The 24,983-nt window shown below is 49.7% G+C and overlaps 1 protein-coding gene across 1 annotated transcript in view; it reads right to left on the bottom strand.

The window, feature by feature from the left end:
- The window catches only part of LHX1 (LIM homeobox 1), a 73,183-nt gene that overhangs the window by 29,025 nt on the left and 19,175 nt on the right, over nucleotides 1–24,983 (bottom strand). The gene's annotated exons all lie outside the window — the stretch shown is intronic.

Raw genomic sequence — 24,983 nt, 5'->3', positions numbered from 1 at the left:
GGACCGGTTCAGATGCATCTCCACTGGTTCTGTTGTCGTCGCGAGCGGGAATCGAACTCGGGTGGCCAGGGTTCGTAGCACGGCGCGCTAACCGATACACCACCGCTCACACTTAACGCACCAAAGACAAAGAACCCCCGTATAGGCTGAACAGACTGTTGGGGAAAGTGCTGTTAGGGGGCAAATTTGAAGGCCGGAACGGTACACGAGGGGGTGGGTGGCCAGCATCCCGCCCAACCGCCTTTGTCTCCCTAGTGGCGATGTTTACTACACACCGCTAGCAGGCACTAATTTGAGGCCGAGTCGACCTAGAGGAGGCCCAATGACCGGTTCAAATAATCGTCACCGGTGTTGGTCGTGAGCGGGAATCGAACTCGGGTGGCTAGGTTCGTAGCGCAGCGCGCTAACCACTACGCTACCGCTCCCCACACCGCTTAACACAATACGCACGTACGCGCACGCACGCACTTTTAAGCACACAGTTGGAACAAACTCTCCTCGCATTGCATATCACACACACACACAATGCATACACCACGCACTCCGAGCACGCACACTGAACACGAGTACTTATAAACAAACACACTAATCACACACATTAAAGATACCACACACACACTCCGTTTAAGCGTACAAGCACAGTAAACAAACAAACGCACATCTACAGAACGCACACTCGGTATGAAAGGCGCAGTTTGTGAGAAGAGGGGGTAAGGGTGAGGGGGGTAGAGAGAGAGGGGAGGGAGAGGTGGGAGGGAGAGACAGGGGGGAGAGACAGGGTGGAGATGGGGGAGAGCGGTGGTGGTGGCCGCTCCACGTGGAGAGAGACGAGAGAGTGGAACGGGCGGTGAGACTTGCAGACAAAGCACGCGGCAGACGGACACACAAGCCAGACGGGTAGACAAGCTGGCAGACACAGACACGGAGAGATAGACAGACGGACTCGTAGACAGACGGACAGACAGGTGTTAGACAGATCCCATCAGACGGATTCATACACGACGCAGCTTTCCGCGATTGTCAACAATCCGGCGCGTGCAGCGTGTTGCTGCTACATTTGCCAATTCCAGCTGATAGACGGTGTTCGTTATTGAAGCAGAAAGGGTCCAACGCGTTGTTCGGCTCTATAATCGATATCGTGGGCGTCCCACGACCGATTGGAAAAGGTCGGAGGTCACGCAAATGCTACGACGTGGTTGGGTCCCGGGGACTGGCGTGGTGGTTCAACGCAGGCGACCAGACGGTCAACTCAGACGCGGAGGCGACCAGACGAACCAGCAAGACGAACCGAGACGCACGCGGACACGCGACGGTATGTTGTGCACGGCACCTCCACGTGGACGGACGCCATTTTTTTGCTATTGTGACGCGTTTTTTTTTTATTTGGACCACATGCTTTGGTGACGTTGCTGCTGCGTTGGCAGTGGTGCACAAGCACAATGAACAACAACAACAACAATATAGACTCGACGCATGTAATCGATAACAATACTGTATAATGAATAAACAAGTAAACACTATTGATTTGAAGCTTTCATGACTGCAGGAATCCATACGTGACTTTGCCGAAAGAACCAAAGAGTAAGTAAACAATAGGTGACGTCTTTTTGGTTCTTTCAGTAAAGTCACGTAGAAGGGAAATAATAAAATAATAAAAATGTAAACATAATAAAATACAATTCTCACGACGTTTCGGCCACAACGCAAGCAGCCGTCCTCAGGTGAAGAACAGGGCTGTCGGAAAGACAGCGTCCGAATGAGTCACGAAAGCTTTACATCGAAATAGGTGACGTTTCAGGCAATGCCCCTTCATTGCAAACTGATAGGCCGTTGGATGCACAAATTCACTGACGGTGACCTCAATACGAGGTGGGCACAAATCAGTTCCTCAGGAACTGGTGGTTGTGCATGATACTGAAGGCTGATGCTGCAGATAGAGACACGGGTGTAACGGAATGGGGGGAAAATGGAAATGGAACGGGAGAGGGAAGTGAGGAGAGAGAAGTGAGTGGGAAGTAAGAGGAGGAAACTGATGGGAAAAGAACAGAGAAACGGGAGCCCAAGGGCTCAAGAAGTAATGACAGCGCCAAGATGTCGGGGATGAGAGGGTGATGATGATGAGAGGGTGATGATTATGATGAGTGAGAGAGTGATAACGAGAGGATGATGATGATGATGATGATGAGAGGGTGATGATGATGATGATGATCATGATGATGATGAGAGGGTGATGATGATGATGATGATGAGTGAGAGAGTGATAACGAGAGGATGATCATGATGATGAGTGGGAGAGTGACAACGAGAGGATGATCGGAGGTGCGGGTGAAGGATGACGAAGATAACATTGACGACGATGATGACGACGATGATGATGACGAGAGGGAAGGAGCGAGCAGCAGAGGGCGGCGTGGAGGGCAGGTCACGTGACTTACGGGAGGCTTGAGCTGATTTAGATGCGAATTGTAAACGCAGAGTGCAGTGACTGTAGTAGTCGATACAAAACTCACACATCCGGTACACACACGTCAAAGACCCCCTCGCCGCCATATAGCGTTGTGACAGGTTGGTGTTGTTGTTGTCGGAGCAAGTACTGTTAGCGAGTAGCACCTATGAAGGGGGTGGGTGGCCAGCATCACGCCCGGCCGCCTTTGTCTCCCCAGTGGCGATGCTTACACACCGCACCAGGTACTCATTTGAGGCTGAGTCAATCTAGGGGAGGCCCGGGACCGGTTCAGATAATCGTCACTGGTGTTGGCTGTGAGCGGGAATCGAACCCGGGTCGCCGGGTTCGTAGCGTAGCGCACTAACCACCACACCACCGCTCCCCCACACACACAGACAAAGATAAAGATCCCCCGTATAGCCTGAACAGACTGTAGGGGCAAGTGCTGTTAGCGAGCACCTATGAAGGCCGGAACGGTACACGAGGGGGTGGGTGGCCAGCACCACGCCCGACCGCCTTTGTCTCCCTAGTGGCGATGTTTACACACCGCACTAGGTACTCATTTGAGGCTGAGTCGACCTAGGGGAGGCCCGGGACCGGTTCAGATAATCGTCACTGGTGTTGGCCGTGAGCGGGAATCGAACCCGGGTCGCCAGGTTCATAGCGCAGCGTGCTAACCGCTACACTACCGCTCCCCACAACACACACAGACACACACACACAGACACACACACAGACAGACACACACACAGACAAAGACAAAGACAAAGATCCCCCGTATAGCCTGAACAGACTGTAGGGGCAAGTGCTGTTAGCGAGCACCTATGAAGGCCGGAACGGTACACGAGGGGGTGGGTGGCCAGCACCACGCCCGACCGCCTTTGTCTCCCTAGTGGCGATGTTTACACACCGCACCAGGTACTCATTTAAGGCTGAGTCGACCTAGGGGAGGCCCAGGACCGGTTCAGATAATCGTCACTGGTGTTAGCCGTGAGCGGGAATCGAACCCGGGTCGCCAGGTTCATAGCGCAGCGCGCTAACCGCTACACCACCGCTCCCCCAGACACACACAGACACACACACACAGACACACACACAGACACGTGTACACACATTTTATCGTATGCCCTGCTTTACTCATATTCTACCTTACCGATATTATTATTCTCATCGTATTATTAACATTATGTCACACGCATGAAACCGCGTCTACAATTACTTACCGGCATATCTCGCATCTTAATTTGAAAACCCGGACTATCTCGTGCAAGCGTGCGTATCTCGTTCATCTGGGGTTTTTTTAAACGAAAATTTTCTCCCGAAATCCTCAAATAAACGTCCGATTTGGTCCGTGGTCCGATTGACGAAATGGTTTTTGATGCCAAATGAGTTTAGCTCGGGCGAGATCACCGTGTCTAGTCTATCAAAGACGTTTTTGGTTTTACTCGAACCGCCCCCCCCCCCACCACCACACAGCCCATCAAGTCGTGGTGGCACATGGGCCAAATGAGCCAATTGATTTGGTTGATATAAAAAAAACCGGAGTAGTAGTAGGAGGAGGACGCCCGGGTTTCTCTCGCGCGGTGCGCGAACCACTGTCCCACCGCTCCACCCCCTTAATGTCAACGAACTTGGACATGAGATAGCTACAAACGCTAATATTACTATTACATTTTTTTTAAAACCACACAAACACTCAAGGCGTTCGTCAATAACACCGTGGCCTTTAAAATAATAATAATAACACATTTTATACAATAGCCGACGTTTCGGGCAATGCTCTTATTCATAGCACGTGATATATTCATTAATGAGCACAGCCGCGTTCGTTGAAGCGCTGGGAGACAGCGAGCCAACCGTGAGCGTGCGGCCAACATCAGGGAAGAGGTCCTGGCCCTCCCCTAGGGCGACTCGGCCGCAATAAACGGGCTACCTGACGGGGGTTTGTGTAAATATCGCCGCGAGGGAGACAAAGGCGGCCCGGCGTGGTGTTGGACGCACCAGCCCCTCGCTTGTGCCCCGCGCCGATCTCAATAGGTGCTCGCTAACAGCACTTGCCCCTAAAAGTCTCTTTTTAGGGGGTCTTTGTGTATGAATGTACTGTATATACAGTATATGTTGGATATTTGTTATAATGAGAGGGATCGATTCTTCACGTGGTACGGCGGCGTTGTTGTTGTTTTTGTGAAGATTGCTGTTCGCTTTATGTCTGTACTTTTAAAAAAATTATGGCTTCGTCATTTCCGTGCTCCAGGTGACTTATTGGGAACGAGACTCTATCCTGAGTAGTCACCTCGATAAAATCGACTTGAACCCACCCACCCGCTCGCTCATCATCTCACTCAATCTATTACTCACTCACTCGTGAATTCATTCACTCACTGGCCCACTCATTCACCCACTCTCTCACTCACTAATTCATCCACTCACTCACCTACTCACTTACCTCACCCATCATCTCACTCATTCCTCCACCCACTCACTAATTCATCCACTCACTTGCCCACTCATTCACCTACTCTCTCACTCACGAATTCATCCACTCACCCACCTGCTCACTTATCTCACCCATCATCTCACTCATTCACCCACCCACTCACTAATTCATACACTCACTGGCCCACTCATTCACCTACTCTCTCACTAATTAATCCACTCACCCACTAATTCACTCACCTCCTCACTCACCCACTCACTCACTCACCCACTCACTCACTCACCCACTCACTCACTCACCCACTCACTCACTCACCCACGCGAATGAGATTCACCCTAAGTTTGTTTTAGTTTTCACCCGGCGAAACTAAATTAACTTGAAACTTGTCCGCTTGACTAAACATCTACGACGATACGCTGAGTAATAATACATTTCCAATGCCATGAAGTGGTAAGAGCCATATTATGTACGTTGGGTATGAGGATATCCATTGTGTTGGTGTTGACGTTAGAGTGCGATCCGTGTATTTAATTATCATGCGGTCCCGTGGAGTTTAATGCAGTCTCCATCTCTCTGGCCGATCTATTTGTGTGCTTTGAATAAGGACCATTGCCCGAAACGTCCCCTTTAAGGCCACACAGTGTGATTGACAAATGCGTTTTAATTTTGCTATGTATGTGTATGTTCGCAAGTTTGCGTGCGGAGGCGCGTTGTGTGTTCCCGTAGGTCGATTCGGCCTCAACCTAATGCCTGGCTCGGTGTAAACATCGCGAGAGACAAAGGCGTCCGGGCGTGGTTGCTGGCCTCCCCACCCCCACTCGTGTGCCGTGTCGGCCTTCATCAGGTGCTACTCGTTAACAGCACTCGCCCCAACAGTCTGTTCAGGCTATACGGGGGATCTTTGTCTTTGTGTGTGTTCTACCTATTTGTTGTATGTGTGTAAGTACGTGCGGATGTGTGTGTAAGTACGTGCGGACGTGTGGACTGTCAATGTACATCCGCGCGCGCGTGCGCGATATGAATGTTGGCCAAGCGAATAATTACCATCAAAAACAATCATTTTGTGGCCTTAACAATTACAACCGACTAAGTTTCGGGAAACAGCCCAATGTTGTTGTTAATTGTGCTTGCCGGCGCAGCAGCAGCAGCGGCATCACCACCACCGCCGCAATAACATGTTCAGTATAATTACAATCGAAGTAATTAATCACTGTTATCGTTAAAATCCACAATTCAAAGTTTACATGCGGGCAAAAAAAAAACACATTTGCCATCGCGACTTGCACGCGTTATCGGCTCGCAAATTTAATAAAATGGCACGATGATTTTTCAGTCGGAGGGGAGATAGTTTATAACACACACACACACGCGCATTTACAGTCGCACTATTGGACTGTGTTTTCTAGACAAAGGTCCCCCGTATAGCCTTCATAGAGTGTTGGGGCAAGTGCTGTTAGCAAGCACCTATGAAGGCCGGCACGACACACGAGGGGGTGGGTGGCCAGCACCGACGACGCTTACACACCGCACCAAGTACTCATTTGAGGCTGAGTCGACCTAGGGGAGTCCCAGGACCCGTTGAGATAATCGTACCCGTACAATCGGACTGTGACTGTGCTTTTAATCACACACAACACACACACATAACACACACACAGCACACACAACACACATAACACACACAACACACACAACACACACAACACACACACAACACACACGTACAATTGGACTATGTGACTCTGGTATGTAAATTGACACAACTGACAACATCGGACGAAGGGTTTCACATCGACTCGATGGATCGCTGACAATCGCGATCAATTAAAATCCCTTCAATCTCCACGGTTTGCGAGATGTTCACTACCTCGCCGGGTATGCAAGGAGGTCGTGGGTTCGATCCCGACCCTTGACGCCTGCTGTATATTTTCCTCACTTGATACAGCAAATCTGGTTGTGGCGGTCCCACCTGATGACGGAGACTTGTGTTGCCTCCGAAACGTCGTGATTTTTATTATTATTATTTTATTTTTTATTAATTTTAATTTCATTTTTTACCTACGTGACTTTACCGAAAAAACTAAGAGTATTAATCCTTGCAGTCACGAAAGCTTCAAATCTAGAAGTACATTTTGGAGTTTGCGGTGGTGTCTCCCTCTGTGCCCGTGGTCGCGTGAAATTTTTCTCCGGTTTCCCCCAAATCTCGAATCAAGATCACGCGTTTTGAGTGTCTGGCTGCTATACATTTCCACGTGATGATCATGATGATGAAAACGAGCGATATCGCTCAGTGGAGCTTACCTTGTAAAGCAAAACATAGTTTCTAGTTTTTAGTTGATTCACTCAGAGATAGAGAGGAGCCCTTTCCCGTGTATATCGAATGCGCGGTTACAAAGGCGATCGTGACTGCACCCGTGTGCCAGTGCCTACCCGATTACAGACCAATTCAGACCGTATTGGTCACCCCCGTGCCCTTATCAATCTCAACGTGCATCCTACAACGTTCAGTCACAAGAGGGAAAATTCACAAACAAATAGACACAACACATTTCTGTTTGTCGTATCGAAACGGCTGTGCGCCGTGTGGGCCTGAAAACTCAATTTGCCCGGACAAAAACACACGGATACACCACACGGCTAGGCAGGTGTGAGACTGAGTGAGAGATGTCAATGATCGATTTAAAGCTTTCGTGACTGCAGGGATTCATCTTCTTGGTTCTTTCGGTAAAGTCACGTAGAAGGGAAATAATAAAATAATAAAAATAAAACACAATAAAATAAAATTCTCACGACGTTTCGGCGGACGCTGTCTTTCCGACAGCCCTGTTCTTCACCTGAGGACGGCTGCTTGCGTTGTGGCCGAAACGTCGTGAGAATTTTATTATTTTATGTTTGATTTTTATTATTTTATCATTTCCCTTCTACGTGACTTTACCGAAAGAACCAAGAAGATGTCAATTATCGTGGTGTTCTGGGTTGAGAAACGCAATCGAGTTGATGCATCGGTGTGAACAAAAATATACCCTGGATTTGCCGAGTTATTCCGATGCAAATGTATATACTGTATAGATTGTGATGCTCGTTTCACGCGTTTTGTAGAGTACATTCATTGTTTCGCGTGCCAGCTCTTTCTTGCAAATACAACGCTCTTCTTGAGTAGTGGACCCAAAGTATATATGTGCGTGTGTGTGCGTCTCTTTTATATAAACATAGTAAACTATTATACTGTACTGTATTAGAAAAAAAACACGCTTTCCTCGCTGGCTGGCTGGAGGGAGAGAACGGATGGACGGTGGGTCGTTGCCATGATGCCAAACAAGTTCTAATGAATGAAAGGAGAGGTACGTATGCAGAACCTCTTTCGCACCGTACGTAGCCAACCGTGCTAATCGGAGGACGTTTGACCATACTTCACCACGCCGGCCACCCACTCGCTTGTGCACCGTGCCGACCTTCATAGGTGCTCGCTAACAGCACTTGTCTCAACATTGCGTTCAGGCTATATGGGGGATCTTTGTCTTTATATAATTTGGTTTGCCCGTGTGTGTGTGTGTGTGAATAAGAATGTATGGAGTTATTTTAGGATGTATATGTAGCATACATATATATACAGTAATTATGCGATATCCTGGATGTCCACGTTTCACTGTTTGTTAAAATGCGTAACATTATGATATTGGATGTGTGTGTGTGTTTCAGGTACGTGTTAATTGTCCTGGGGGGAGCGGTGGTGTAGTGGTTAGCGCACTGCGGTAAGAACCCGGCTACCCGAGTTCGATTCCCGCTCAGGGCGACCAACATCAGTGACGATTATCTGAACCGGTCTTGGTTCCTCCCTCTAGGTCGACTCAGCCGAAAAAAATATAGTACCCGGCGAGGCGTTTAAAACATCAGCACTGGGGATGCAAAAGCGGCCGGGCGTGTGGTGTTGACCACCCACCCCTCGTGTGTCGCACCGGCCTTCATAATTGATCCTCGCTATCTGCCCCAACAGTCTATTAAAGGCGAAACGGGGTATCTTTGTATTTAATTGCTTCATTAATTGATTTGAGTTCGCGTGTAAGCGCATGCATTGATTACCCTACGTCATCACGGCTGTGTGGATATATAAACGCGTACCACGTGTGCGTGTGTGTGTGTGCGTGTGTGTGTGCGTGTGTGTGAAACGAGAGTGAAGGGGTCAGGACAACTTGGTCAAGGAATCACCTGGACCAAGATGTCTCGGAGATGAGAGGGTGATGATGATGACAGGGTGATGATGATGATGAGAGGGTGATGATGATGATGATGAGAGGGTGATGATGATGATGAGAGGGTGATAATGATGAGAGGATGATGATAATGATGCTGATTAGAGGGTAATGATGATAAGGATGAGAGGGTGATGATGATGATGAGAGGGTGGCGATAATGATGAGAGGATGATGATGATGAGAGGGTAATCGTGATGATGATGATATAGAAACGCGTACCACGTGTGTGCGTGTACACGATATCTATACTAACTCAAAGTTATTCCACCAAATAGTAGCGGCTTGTGTTTATAGCGGCGTAATATTAAAGCTGCACAATCCAAAATCTCTCCCCAAGTCTCGGTTCGTTGACCATACTTCACCACGCTGGTCCATAAAGTTTTAACGTCAATGCAATTCATTATATTATTATTACTGCTACTACAGTCTATATGGGCCGGTATACAGCAGTATATAATGTACAATGTAATGTTATGTACAATTTCAAACATCAGACATTGTAACCTGCAAAGTCAAAGTGGGTGGGTGAGTGGCCAGCACCACCAACAGGCCCCTCTGTCTGCCCGCTGCTGGGCCAGATCAGAAAATCGTCACCTGGTTCGTAGCGCAGTGCGCTAACCGCTGCACCACCGCTCGCTCCCCCGTTGAGCCTTAACAGAATGTGGAGGCGAGTGCTGTTAGCAAGTAGCCCGTATAAAGGCCGGCACGGCAACACGACGGGTGGCCAACACCACGCCCGGCCGCCTTTGTCTCCCCAGTGGCGATGTTTACACATCACACCCAGGTCCACACACACACAGACACACACATACACACACAATGCCTCCCCGACCACCTCTCAATTACGGGCGATTCACTCTCTGCCGGGCAGACATTATTCCGCGTTCAAAACCTCGGGACCGCATCCCCGCCTCCTCTGCAGACAGCAGCGGAGAGAGACAAACACGGCGGCGTGCACCACCACCCCCACCACCAACGGGAACCACTGCAAGCACCACAGCAGTACAACAAAGACAGAAACTCCCCCCCCCATCTCCGTATAGCCTTAACAGACTGTTGGGGCAAGTGCTGTTAGCGAGTAGCACCTATGAAGGCCGGCACGGCAACACGGAGGGGGTGGGTGGGCAGCCCCACGCACGGCCGCCTTTGTCTCCCCAGTGGCGATGCTAACACACCGCACACCAGGTACTCATTTGAGGCTGAGTCGACCTAGGGGAGGCACGGTACCGGCTCAGATAATCGAACTCGGATCGCCGGGTTCGGAGCGCAGCGCGTTAACCGCTGCACCACCGCTCCCCACAGTAACCCAACGCACACAACATACACACACCACACACACCACACACACCACACACTCACACACCCTCTCACCCAACACACTGCTACCCCACACGAGCTCACGGGGTCCGCGCGTCTTTAAATCAGCTGCGTCTCCGTTTATAAAGAGGAGGGCGATTGAGGGATGCAATTTCTATGCAGAAATTTGAGTAAATATCAGCAAGGCTGCTGCAGCCCGTGTTGTGTGTACACCACACGGCAATGGAGGGGGAGTGAAGGATGTGGCATGTAATGGGAACAAAAATATTTAATAAAAATGTAAAAAAGATAAGGGTGAGAAATGAGAGAAGGAAAAAGAATGGGAAAGGAACGGAGAGACGAGAGCCAAGGGGTCAGGACAACTTGGCCCAGGCATCACCTGGGCCAAGATCGGTCCCGGGGATGAGAGGGTGATGAGAATAGGGTGGTGATGATGATGAGAGGGTGATGATGATGATGCTGATGCTGATGAGAGGGTGATAATGATGATGAAAGGGTGATAATGATGAGAGGGTGGTGATGATGATGCTGATTAGAGGGTAACGGTGATGATGATGATGAGAGGGTGATAATGATGAGAGGGTGATGATAATGATGATGATTAGAGGGTAACGGTGATGATGATGATGATGAGAGGGTATGTATTTCTGCGTGTATGTATTTCTGTGTGTGTGCATTTCTGTACGTATGTATTTCTGCGTGTATGTATTTCTGCGTGTATGTATTTCTGTGCGTATGTATTTCTGCGTGTATGTATTTATGTGTGTATGTATTTCCGTGTGTATGTATTTCTGCGTGTATCTCTGTGCGAGACAGCTGCCTGCCGAGTAGTGCATACAGGACACACACAGCGGACACACACAGGACACACACAGGACACACACAGTACACACACAGTACACACACAGGATACACACAATGCACACACACAGGACACACACACAGGACACACACAGCGGACACACACAGTGCACACACACAGGACACACACAGGACACACACACAGGACACACACAGCGGACACACACACAGGACACACACAGTACACACACAGGACACACACACACAGCGGACACACACAGCGGACACACACAGCGGACACACACAGTACACACACAGGACAAACAACGTTGTCCCCACGTCCGACCGCATAGCCGTATGTCGAGTGAATTCAAGCCGCACAGTAGAGCGAATTTCGGGTCGCCAATACGTTCCGCCGTATCTATATATATCGCAGATACTGAACCGGCGTGGAGCGAGGGAACCGAAGAGTGTCAACCACCACGTGACCTCCAGCCACCACGTGAACTCCAGCCGCCACGTGACCTCCAGCCGCCACGTGACCTCCAGCCATCACGTGACCGCCAGCCATCCCAGCAGCAGCATCGAACAAAGGCGGAGGTCACCGCATCCGCGCGCTCTCAGATGCGCTTCTGCGGCCGTCTGGAACGCTCTGCCCTTCCGCTGTTAGGAAGCCTTTGGAGCTCTGGCACTTTTAAATCACCCAGACTGAGAACTCAATTCTTTAGAACTGCTTTTTGTGTTTTCCCATTCGTTGTCGTCCTTCGCCCGCACCTCCGATGAGGGCGGTTGGCTACGTGCGGTGCGAAAGAAGTTTGACGTGCATAAGGTCCAGTGGCTTCCCAATATCGGAAGGAAGAGCGTTCCAGACGGCCGCAAAAAGCGCATCTGAAAGCGCCGCGCGATGCGGTGACCCTTCTTTGTTCGACGGCGAGCCAGAAGCTGCTGCTGCCGCTGCCGCTTCGGGGATGACCGCGCTGATCGTTATTTTTATCATTCACGTGGCGGAGACAAACCCCACCACCACGCCACGCGCGAGCCACGCTCTCACCCCGTACAGATGGAAACCGATGGCGATGTCGTCGACTTCGCTGCACCGCCTGGCCAGACCAGACGTACGGCACCCTCCTCGACGCGCACGGGGTGTAGGAAGGGTTGGTTTCGCAAACTCATCTGTGCGGTGATCCGCCAACCCTCGCCTCTGCTGCTGCTGCCGCCTCCAAATTGATGGGTCATTCACAGACGGCCACTACCGCCCCGGCTACTGACGCTGCTGGGCCCAATCGTCGGAAATGGAATTTCATTGGGCCAAAACGTGTTCTTCAGCCACCGCTCCTCCTCCTCCCACTGCGAACGCTAGAAATAGCTGCATCAGCAACATAACGTGTGTTCATCAAAGATAAAGATCCCCCGTATAGCCTTGACAGACTATGGGACAAGTGCTGTGGATATAGCGCATTCACGCAAACGCGCAATGCATACACACACATATGTATAACACACAAAGACAAAGACCCCCCCGTGTAGCCTTAACAGACTGTAGGGGCAAGTGCTGTTAGCGAGCACTTAAATATAAAAAGATAAAGACAAAGATCCCCCGTATAGCCTTAGCAGACTGTTGGGGCAAGTGCTGCTAGCGAGCACCTACGAAGGCCGGAACGGCACACGAGGGAGTGGGTGGCCAACACCACGCCCGGCCGCCTTTGTCTCCCTAGTGGCGACGTGTACACATCGCACCAGGTACTCATTTGAGGCTGAGTCTACCTAGGGGAGGCCCAGGACCGGTTAAAGTAATCGTCACTGGGTGTTGGCCGTGAGCGGGAATCGAACTCGGGTCGCAAGGTTCGTAGCGCAGCGCGCTAACCGCTACACTGCCGCTATAGCACACACACAGACACAGTTAATAATCACGATAAACAACATCGCCATGTGTGCGTAACGATTTGCATAGCAGCACTTGCAAATACTAAACACCGAAGCGCGTAATCTTCCTACAATAACTGACTGCTGTTCTATAAAGTGTACATACCGCGCACTGCGCGCTCGCTTACATCACTTGCCAAAAAAGTCTATGAAGGCTATACGGGGGATCTTTGTCCTTGTGCGGAATTAATCGACATTCGAGCGGAGTGTGTGTGCTCTGCACTAATCTATGAAGGCATTCGAGAGCATACCACGCACACACATGCACACATGCGTGTGCTAATGGTATAAAATGTGATAGGAGTGTGTAAGCCTCTACACATATATACTGCATATATTTACAGCACTGTAAGGGAAGTGATAGCGATATGCCACACAGTATATAAAGCATCTCCACTGATTTACCCACACATGGGTAAACACACGCGCAAGCATTTATATACACGCGCGCACAAAGACAAAGATCCCCCGTATAGCCTCCACAGGCTGTTGGGGCAAGTGCTGTTCGAAAGCACCTAGGAAGGTCGCCACGGCACACGAGGGGGTGGGGTGGCCCGCACCACGCCAGACCGCGCTTGTCTCCCTCGTTTGAGGCTGAGTCGACCTAGGCGAGTCCCAGGACCGCTGTTGCTGCTGCCACCCACCCTCGGTCGCGCAAAGCGCGTGGGGAGGGATTTCTCCGGTGGGGTTGGTTCCCTCCCCACATGAATAACGATCAACACAAATCGGCATCGTTAATTGGCTGAACACAAATGAAAACATCTTACAAATCAAACCGTCATCACTGAAACAGCCAGCGTGGCAGCGGCAGGACCCTCTTGACAAAAAGCCATTCAACAACACAACTATAAAAGTTTTTATTTTATTTTACCAGCTAAGGCCCACTGAGCTATGTAGCTCATTTTCAGAAGCAACCTGGTCACAAATGATAGCCCAACGAAGTGGCTCACAATGTGGGTATTTATAGCGTGCTGTTGCTGCTAGAGGACCCGGAGAAAAATCCAGGCTACCACGGGGAGAGAGAGATAGACACACAAACTCCAAATATACAGCAGCAGGCGTCGGGGTCTGGATCGAAACCCCGACCTCCTGTATACCAGGCGAGGTAGTTAACATCTCCTAGCCACCGTGATGATGATAAGAGAGACACACGCAAACTCCAAATATACAGCAACAGGCGTCGGGGTCTGGATCGAACCCCGACCTCCTGCATACCAGGCGAGGTAGTTAACATCTCCTAGCCACTGTGATGATGAGAGAGAGAGAGACACACGCAAACTCCAAATATACAGCAGGCGACGGGGTCTGGACCGAACCCACGACCTCCTGCATACCAGGCGAGGTAGTTAACATCTCCTAGCCACCGTGATGATGATAAGAGAGACACACGCAAACTCCAAATATACAGCAGGCGTCGGGGTCTGGATCGAAACCCCGACCTCCTGTATACCAGGCGAGGTAGTTAACATCTCCTAGCCACCGTAACCCCCCCTCCCCCATATGACTCAAGTGGCTTTCATGAAGCAGTCCCCCTCCCGAACCTCGTTCCGCTGCTTTTCTCTTGAAGCCATCACCTCTTCTTCATCGCCCGCTCTCTCCCTCCTCCCTCCCCTCTCGCCCCTCCACTCATTCCTGCCCCCCCCCTCCGCTCCCGTGCCCTCCCCGAACTAACACTATGACCTGTGTTTTGATTTAGTGCGCTGATCTTAAAGGGGCATTGAAAAATTATAATACTCCGATTGATGCTCCTGCTGTTTTGGAGTGACACGTGCAGCCAGCTATGGCTGCAGGGTTTTGGTGGTACATGTTGTTTGTCGTTTATTGTGAAAATTCCGTCAGTTCCTATGATCACTGTTTCATTGCTTTATTTTGGTGATTTTCGAAAAGTTCACTGGTTTGGCCATGTTTTGTTTGTTGTAGTACGGAGTAAGACTGATGGCCTTAATCTAAGTTGTCTTGTGGTTGTTGTTGTTTGACTTGCATCCCACTGGGATTTTTGCACACAGTGTTGGTGTACGGTGCTTTTTTCTGCAATATTTAGCTGTCTTTTCTTGGATTTTCTGTTTGCACTCAGTCACATATTCACTTTAAGATGTTTTCTTGTTCATGTTTTAGTTTTTTGTTTGTTGCGGTTGCACCCGATTCAAGAGCCGAAGGGCTCACAGGGCTATACCTAATAAATGAACTTGAAATGAACTTGAACCCCTCTGTCGGGGTCACTCATCACTCGTTTAAAATCAACGTACCTTTTGATTATTCAGATTGTTTGGCCGCTGCCAATTTCCTTTGTGGCCCAGGTCGCTTCTCAACAAACAGAAGATAATCGCTCAGCGGGGTTTACCTGTTCAAATAAAATGAGTTGAGTTTAATTTGTATATTTTAAAGTGATTTGTTTACCTTTCATATATTGTGAACGCCTATCCCTGCGTTTGTGTTGTTTGTTGTTGGAACGTTCTGGCCCGCCCCGACTGGATATCTGTGTAAAAGAGCTTTATAGCTTATCTGATTCCTCCAGTATAAATACCACATTCTGATTCAAAAAAATGTTCACGCCCCTGCCATCTAAATAACATCTCTGTATATACCGTAGTTTTAATTATTATGCTAAGCGCCTTGATCAAAGTCACTCTATAAATATAAAACGAGTTAAAAAAAACAATATATATACCAGTGATGATTACAGTATTAGTATTGTTATTGTGATAACCTTGCCAATGCAATACAACGACAACAACAACAAAACAACAACAACATCAACAACAACAAAACAACAACAACATCAACAACAACAACAACAACAACAACGACAACAACAACAACAACCGCGCGACGCATCGAGCCCAGGGGTCGGCGAAACGTGTGTCACTGGAGCCGCGTGCAGCTCTTTAAGGACCTCATTGTGTCACGTGACTATGTATTCGTGAAGAGCCACGCGGTCTCGCACTGGCCACGTTGTATGTGGCCGGCCCAGGACACGACTCCCCTGGCGGGGCGATGTCGCTCGACTGGCCTGGGCAACGCCGGGGAGTTAAACAGGAAGAGACAGAGGCTGTGTATAGCAGTGTGTAGTGTAGTGTATAGTGTAGTGTATAGTGTAGTGTATAGTAGTGTATAGTAGTGTATAGTGGTGTATAGTAGTGTATAGTGTAGTGTATAGTAGTGTATAGTGTATCTTAGTGTATAGTGTAGTGTATAGTGTAGTGTATAGTGTAGTGTATAGTGTAGTGTATAGTAGTGTATAGTGCATAGTAGTGTGTAGTGTATAGTGTAGTGTATAGTGTAGTGTATAGTGTAGTGTATTGTGTAGAGTGTAGTGTATAGCAGTGTATATATTAGTGTATAGCAGAGGTGGGACAAAGTCATTGTTATGCAAGTCCAAGTCGAGTCTGAAGTCATCAAATTCATGACTCGAGTCTGACTCGAGTCCAAGTCACATGACTCGAGTCCACACCTCAGAGGTGGGACAAAGTCATTGTTATGCAAGTCCAAGTCGAGTCTGAAGTCATCAAATTCATGACTCGAGTCTGACTCGAGTCCAAGTCACATGACTCGAGTCCACACCTCTGGTGTATAGTGTAGTGTATAGTGTAGTGTATAGTAGTGTATAGTGTAGTGTATAGTAGTGTATAGTAGTGTACAGTGTAGTGTATAGTAGTGTACAGTGTAGTGTATAGTAGTGTATAGTGTAGTGTATAGTAGTGTATAGTGTAGTGTATAGTGCAGTGTATAGTAGTGTATAGTGTAGTGTATAGTGTAGTGTATAGTTGTGTATAGTGTAGTGTATAGTAGTGTATAGTGTAGTGTATAGTAGTGTATAGTGTAGTGTATAGTGTAGTGTATAGTGTAGTGTACAGTGTAGTGTATAGTGTAGCAGTGTACAGTAATGTAGAGCTAGAGTCTGTCGCCAGGGCAAGGGAGGTGTGGACCGCCACGACCCTCGCCGGTCGCGGAATCTCTCCCGAGAGCTCCCCCCGTGGCACCGATTCTAAGCCCCCCGCCTCTCCCACCTCCCCCGCCCCACTTGAACCCCCCCCCCACCCTCTCTCAATGTTCGAGATTCATAGCTCCTGGTGGAATTCAACCGATTATTCGTCGATTTAAACAACAACAAAGACCCCCCCCCCCCAAAAGTGTTAAAATAATCGAGCTTCGTGAGACGGGGCGAGATTGTCATAGCGCCGATTCGCGTGGGTTAACGCGGGGCTTTTAGGGAGACAAAGGCGGCCGGGCGTGGTGCCCCCACCCCGCCAGTGGTGTAGCTAGGATATTTTGCGCCCGGGGACGAACTATAAAATTGGCGCCCCCCCCCCCCCGTTGAATCACATACCAAAATGTAATTACATGACATGTAGGCTGTGTGTGGCGGGATATATAAACGTTTAGGTTGAGGTGTAGATTTGTGCAGTAGTTTCAGGCTGCCGCGCCCGCCGCAATAAGTTCTAATGTAACGTTGCAACCCTCATTTTGGCGCCCCTTTACCTTGGCGCCCGGGGACATATGTACCCCCCTGCCCCCCCCTAGCTACGCCTCTGCACCACCGCCCTTTGCCGTGACGGGCCTTCAAAGGCGCTCGCTAGCGGCACTCGCCCCACGAGGCGCCTTTGCCTCTCGGTGTGGGGACAGACGAGCCCGAGGCGAACGAAGATCGCCCCTAAACGCAACTCGAGAGCACGATGGGAACTGCTCAGCGCAGACGAGACGTCACGGTCGGGGCAGTCCGCACGCACGCGCAGCGCTCGAACGTAGGGACAAGGCAGGACGCGAACGGGATCGAGCCGAAGTGGCAGTACGCACAGCACAAGCGCAGCAGTGCAGATGGGGCGGTATGCGGAGAGATGTGCCGTATTAATAGATCGTATGGAGGGCATGGCGCTTGGTCGTTACATTGTTTTCGAGATGACAACAAACGCGTTCCAACGTTGCGCGCGCTACGACACGCGCGCTCGTTATAACGCCGAATTTGTCGTTATAATGCGCGCTCGTTATAACGCCGAGTTCGTCGCACTCGTTACGCCGCTGTTCAAATCGTGTCGCGCCAACGGGGTGACGATGCATCATGGGCAAGAGGAGCTCACAGGCGGCCGCGAGGTCTCCACGTCTCGGTGTGAATGAACGACTCCCGGCTCGGGAAATTGGGGGCGCAATGGTGAAACGATTCCATCCCGTGTCCAGACAAGCGACAAGACACTTCGCAAAACACAAACAGACCAATCGATGGCTTACTCGCACAACACACTCGACGTACAGGTGCCGTATTCGTCAAGAATGCATAGAGTTGTTATCCGTACTCCGTATTCTTGTACAGGGAAATTGAGTTTTCAGGTCAATACGGAGTGCAGCTGTTTCAATACGGTCAACAACACATTGTCTATGTGTTTGTGTTTCTCACTTGTGATGGTAATTTGTAGGATGAACGTTGAGATTTATAAGGGGGCACGGGGTGACCGAGCGATGTCTGAATCGGTCCGTAATGAGGTAGGGCACTGATAAGGGGTTGACAGCGATGGTGTACACATAACAGTGTGTACGGGAATCATGCCGGGCCAGGAAAGAGCTGAGTCTCAAGACTCCGTTTGGCAAGATGATCCTGCATTTTGGGATGTTTCGCCACCCTCCTCTGGCGAATCACACTTAAAGGTCCGCACGGACGGTTTGACGTGCATGAGAGTGGCATGAACAATGTCGAGGCCTTTAAAAGACAACGCTAAAATGTATAATTGTCGGCGAGCTTTTTTGAGCACTAGCAAATCACACGCAACAATAACGAAGACGCCAAAGATACATTTGGCGACGGAAGGAATTGCGTTGCAAATTAAGATCCGTGGCTGTCGCTGTTACTGCTGTTGCGTTGTTGGGCAGAGGTGCAACAGGGATAATGAATGAACTTTTTGGTTCTTTCAGTAAAGTCACGTAGAAAGAAAATAAATGAAATAATAGCACACGACGTTTCGATTGCAACACGAGCAATCATCATCAGGTACGAATGAATGGAAACAAACCTAGTAAACTTAGAACTATAATGCAATACAACACAGAGAGTCGGCTAACATAACGGTCAACACCCTACCTGGTTGATTGCGTTCTTCCAAAGCTCCAGATCAAGTTTAAGGATGATTCATTAACAACACACACCCAGCCTCGGAACGCCGGTGACCCGAGTTCGATTCCCGCTCACGGCCAGCTCCAGTGACGATTATCTGAAGCGGTCTTGTGCCTCCCCTAGGTCGGCTCAGCCTCAATATGGGTACCTGGTGCGGTGTGTAAACATCGCCACTGGGGGGTGGGGGGGGGGAGACGAAGGCGGCTGGGCGTGATGTTGGCCACTAACAAATGCCAGACCGACGGATGCTTTCTTATTCTTCAAATAAGCCTCAGACTACTGATGAGACCATAAATGTCGAAACCGTTGCACAGTTTGTTTGCTTAAAACAAATGCTGCTGGTTGATATTGGCCTGGAAAGCCAATAAATAGGCTGATGGAGGAAAACGTTATGTATATATTACAATTATTATTACATGTTGAGACGTAATATGTGCTTACCCACAATGCTCTGCAACGACACGTGGGTTTGTTCGACTCACGTACGGACAACGAAAGACTCAATGAAAATAACAAGAAACTTACCACGTTCACAAATAACAACACCGTGGCCTTGGAAGGAAATACCTGTATATGTGTACACGCATGTAACGTTTCGGGCAATGGCCCTCCGATATTGATCTGCTATGAAGAAGGGTTATTGTTTGAAACGTCGCACTGCCCTTCTAGAACATTCTATACTGTATAATAATGTATTTAGATCTTCTATAACATCATATACTGTATAATATCGTATTTAGACATTTTAGAACATCATATACTGTATAATATCGTATTTAGATCTTCTAGAACATTCTATACTGTGTAATATCGTATTTAGATCTTCTAGATCATCATATACTGTATAATATCGTAGTTAGATCTTCTAAAACATCATAGACTGTGTAATATTGTAGTTAGATCTACTAAAACATTGTCACGACCGCCTAAAGCGCCGAGCGGCCAGTAGCAAGCGGCATTACTGATGTTGCAAACGTTTGTCTACACGTGTGTGTGTGTTCACGCGCGTGTGTGTGTGTTCACGTGTGTGTGTGTTCACGCGTTTGTGTGTCCACGCTGTGTATTTGTCGCAATACCGGTGGTGTTATAGGATAATGGGTGTGATGTCATAATGAGGGTGACGTTATAATTGGTGTCATGTTATGAGTGTGATGTCATAATGAATGTGATGTTGTAGTGTGATGTAATAATGAGTGCTACGTTACAATGGGTCTGCCGTTATCATGTGTGCGATGTCGTACGGGTGACGCAATGAGTGTCATGTTCTAAACGAGTGTAACGTTAAAGTGAGCGGTGTGGTATTAAACATCGCCACTTGGGAGAAGACAAAGGCGGCCGGGCGTGGTTGCTTGCCACCCATCCCCTCGCTTGCAGTCCCGGGCCCTTCATAGGCTCTGGCGAACAGCACTTGTCCCAACAGTCTGTCAAGGCTATACGGGACGTGGGGGGTGGTGGAATCTTTGTCTTTGTGTTTACGGCGTCTTGGCGGAAAATGACCGGAACGTGTCACGTGCGTGACCTTGGTGGAGTCTGACCCCCCCCCCTCACTCTCCCCCCTCTCGCTTCCACCCTCTCGCCCCACCTACCCTCTCGCCCCCCACTCGTCCCCCCCCCTCTCGCCCCCACCCCCCCCTCTCGCCCCCCCAACCCCCCCCTCTCGCCCCACCTCCCCCTCTCGCTCACCCCCACCCCCCTCTCGCTCACCCCCCCCCCCCTCTCGCCCCCCAACCCCCCTCTCGCTCCCCCCCCTCTCGCCCCCCCAACCCCCCACCTCTCGCCCCCCCCTCTCGCCCCACTCACCCTCATCGCCCCACCCCCAACCCCCTCTCGCTCACCCCCACCCCCCTCTCGCCCCCCAACCCCCCTCTCGCTCCCCCCCCCCCTCTCGCCCCCCCCCCCAACCCCCCACCTCTCGCCCCCCCCTCTCGCCCCCACCTCCCCCTCTCGCTCACCCCCACCCCCCCTCTCGCCCCCCCCTCTCCCACCCCCCCTCTTTGCATAGTTGATCTGCAGTGCACGAATGCGCTGTCCAACCAAGTTGCTACCTGCCCACTCCGTAGGCACGTGTTGTGTGGTCCGCATTGGAACCGTCTGTACGCCGTGCGGACCTGAGAACTCAGTTCCCCTGGACAAGAATGCGCGCTGAAGCGTATGGGTCGACACGGTATGGGCCGGGTTTGCTGCAGGCGGTTAAAGCGCCAAGCAATAGTCTAAGAGTGCCGGGGAACAATAGTAGTGACAATAGCGGTAGCAATGGTGCCTGTAAGTGGTTGCGATGATCCTGGTGGTGGTGGTTGTTGTTGGTGGTGGTGGTTGTTGGTGGTTGTTGTTGTTATTGGTGGTGGTTGTTGTTGTTGGTGGTGTTGGTGGTTGTTGTTGGTGGTGGTGGTTGTTGTTGGTGGTGGCTGTTGTTGGTGGTGGTGGTGGTGTGGTGGTGGTGGTTGTTGTTGTTGGTGGTGGCTGTTGTTGGTGGTGGTGGTGGTGTTGTTGTTGGTGGTGGTTGTTGTTGTTGGTGGTGGTGGTTGTTGTTGGTGGTGGTTGTTGTTGGTGGTGGTGGTTGTTGTTGGTGGTGGTGGTTGTTGTTGTTGGTGGTGGTTGTTGTTGTTGGTGGTGGTTGTTGTTGTTGGTGGTGGTGGTGGTCCCAGTGTACGAAGTGCAGTCGTAGTTGTTGTAGTTGGTGCTCGGAGCGCGCAGGAATCATTGACTCGCCCTCTTCGGCCATGCCGGTTCCCAACGCTATGTTATTATGTCTGTACTAGTGTGTGTGTGTACTAGTTGTGTGTGTGTACTAGTGTGTGTGTGTGTACTAGTGTGTGTGTACTAGTGTGTGTGTGTGTACTAGTTGTGTGTGTGTACTAGTGTGTGTGTGTACTAGTGTGTGTGTGTACTAGCTGTGTGTGTGTACTAGTGTGTGTGTGTCTAGTGTGTGTGTACTAGTGTGTGTGTGTGTATTAGTGTGTGTGTACTAGTGTGTGTACTAGTGTGTGTGTACTAGTGTGTATGTACTAGTGTGTACTAGTGTGTGTGTGTACTAGTTGTGTGTGTGTACTAGTGTGTGTGTGTACTAGTGTGTGTGTGTACTAGTGTGTGTGTGTACTAGTGTGTGTGTGTGTGCTAGTGTGTGTGTACTAGTGTGTGTGTACTAGTGTGTGTACTAGTGTGTGTGTGTACTAGTGTGTGTGTGTGTGTGTACTAGTGTGTGTGTGTACTAGTTGTGTGTGTGTACTAGTGTGTGTGTACTAGTATGTGTGTGTGTACTAGTGTGTGTGTGTGTGTACTAGTGTGTGTGTACTAGTGTGTGTGTGTGTACTAGTGTGTGTGCACTAGTGTGTGTGTGTACTATTGTGTGTGTGTGTACTAGTGTGTGTGTACTAGTTGTGTGTGTGTACTAGTGTGTGTGTGTACTAGTGTGTGTGTGTACTAGTTGTGTGTGTACTAGTGTGTGTGTGTGTACTAGTGTGTGTGTGTACTAGTGTGTGTGTACTAGTGTGTGTGTGTACTAGTGTGTGTGTACTAGTGTGTGTGTACTAGTGTGTGTGTGTGCTAGTGTGTGTGTGTACTCGTGTGTGTGTGTACTAGTGTGTGTGTGTGCACTACTGTGTATGTGTACTAGTTGTGTGTGTGTACTAGTGTGTGTGTGTACTAGTGTGTGTGTACGAGTGTGTGTGTACTAGTGTGTGTGTGTACTAGTGTGTGTGTACTAGTGTGTGTGTACTATTGTGTGTGTGTACTAGTGTGTGTGTACTAGTGTGTGTGTGTGTACTAGTGTGTGTGTGTACTAGTGTGTGTGTGTACTAGTTGTGTGTGTACTAGTGTGTGTGTGTACTAGTGTGTGGTGTACAAGTGTATGTGTACTAGTGTGTGTGTGTACTAGTTGTGTGGTGTACTAGTGTGTGTGTCTAGTGTGTGTGTACTAGTGTGTGTGTGTACTAGTGTGTGTGTGTACTAGTGTGTGTACTAGTGTGTGTGTGTGTGTGTATACTAGTCTGTGTGTACTAGTTGTGTGTGTGTGTACTAGTGTGTGTGTACTAGCTGTGTGTGTACTAGTGTGTGTGTGTACGAGTAGTGTGTGTGTACTAGTGTGTGTGTACTAGTGTGTGTGTGTACTAGCTGTGTGTGTACTAGTGTGTGTGTGTACTAGTGTGTGTGTACTAGTGTGTGTGTACTAGTGTGTGTGTACTAGTGTGTGTGTGTACTAGTGTGTGTGTATAGTGTGTGGTGTACTAGTGTGTGTGTGTACTAGTGTGTGTGTACTAGTGTGTGTGTACTAGCTGTGTGTGTGTACTAGTGTGTGTGTGTCTAGTGTGTGTGTGTACTAGTGTGTGTGTGTACTAGTGGTGTAGTAGTGTGTGTGTGTACTAGTGTGTGTGTACTAGTGTGTGTGTGTACTAGTGTGTGTGTGTACTAGTGTGTGTGTGTGTGCACTAGTGTGTGTGTAGTAGTGTGTGTGTGTACCAGCTGTGTGTGTGTACTAGTGTGTGTGTGTCTAGTGTGTGTGTGTACTAGTGTGTGTGTGTACTAGTGTGTGTAGTAGTGTGTGTGTGTACTAGTGTGTGTAGTAGTGTGTGTGTGTACTAGTGTGTGTGTGTATACTAGTGTGTGTGTACTAGTTGTGTGTGTGTACTAGTGTGTGTGTGTACGAGTGTGTGTACTAGTTGTGTGTGTGTGTACCAGTGTGTGTGTGTACTAGTGTGTGTACTAGTGTGTGTGCGCGCGCTAAAGGCACTTGCCCCAACAGCATGTTAAGTCTATACGGGGGCTCTTTGTCTTGTGTGGCACTTGCCCCAATCGTCTGTTTAGGGCTACACGGGGGACCTTTGCCTTTGTTGCGTGTGGCAGGCGCGCGCGTGCATGTGGGCAGGTGTGTGGCAGCTGTCTGTCTTGTTGTACTAATACGGGGGAGCGGTGGCGCAGTGATTAGCGACACGTAGCGACACCACGAACCCGAGTTCGATTCCCGCTCACGGCCAACACCAGTGACGATTGTCTGAACCGGTCCTGGGCCTCCCCAGGAATCACACACAGCACACTAGTACACACACACACGCACCTAGTACACACACACACACACGCGTGCACATATGTGTGGATACGTGCACTGTCATATACGGCCGAATCAGATATACACGAAGGGGTACCCATGGAATACCCACCCATACCCACCACACACGAGGGGGGGGGAAGGGTTTAACAATACTACCTCGATCCGAACAGACGGATTCACGAATCCACAGCGAGGCATTTATTTTCACGCGAAACGATGGTGGAGACGGGCATAATTAGCACTCTTAATTGGTTTTTAAATAGACTGCCGCGATTAAATTGGCTTCGTTGTTGTTTCCGCGTCTGCTGAGAGACCGGCGTTAGCCGTGGCACGTGTTGTTCATGCAAAGCCAAAGCTTCCCCCGGATAGCCTTCGACAGACTGTTGGGGCAAGTGCTGTTCGCGAGGGCTGCCTTTGTCTCTCTAGCCCTAGTGAGGCTGAGTCGACCTAAGGGGGGAACAGACCCCCTCCCCCCTGTAGGAGCGGTTCAATAATTCTTCGTTTTCCTTCGTGAGCTAAACTCGAACTCGGCTCGTCGGCGTCGTAGCGCAGTGTCGCTAACCACTGCGCCACCGCTCCCCCCCCCTCGTCCCACGATCAATTTGTAATCAGCGTTGGCAGCGGTGCTGCTATTGCGATCTCCCGCACGCGGCGAGGCGCGG

The sequence above is a fragment of the Lethenteron reissneri genome, chromosome 28 (assembly GCF_015708825.2).
Source record: "Lethenteron reissneri isolate LAM-NWPU_2019-01 chromosome 28, ASM1570882v1, whole genome shotgun sequence".
NCBI lineage: Eukaryota > Metazoa > Chordata > Hyperoartia > Petromyzontiformes > Petromyzontidae > Lethenteron > Lethenteron reissneri.
The sequence above is the reverse complement of the archived record's forward strand: the minus strand, read 5'-3'. Positions and strand labels throughout refer to the sequence as shown.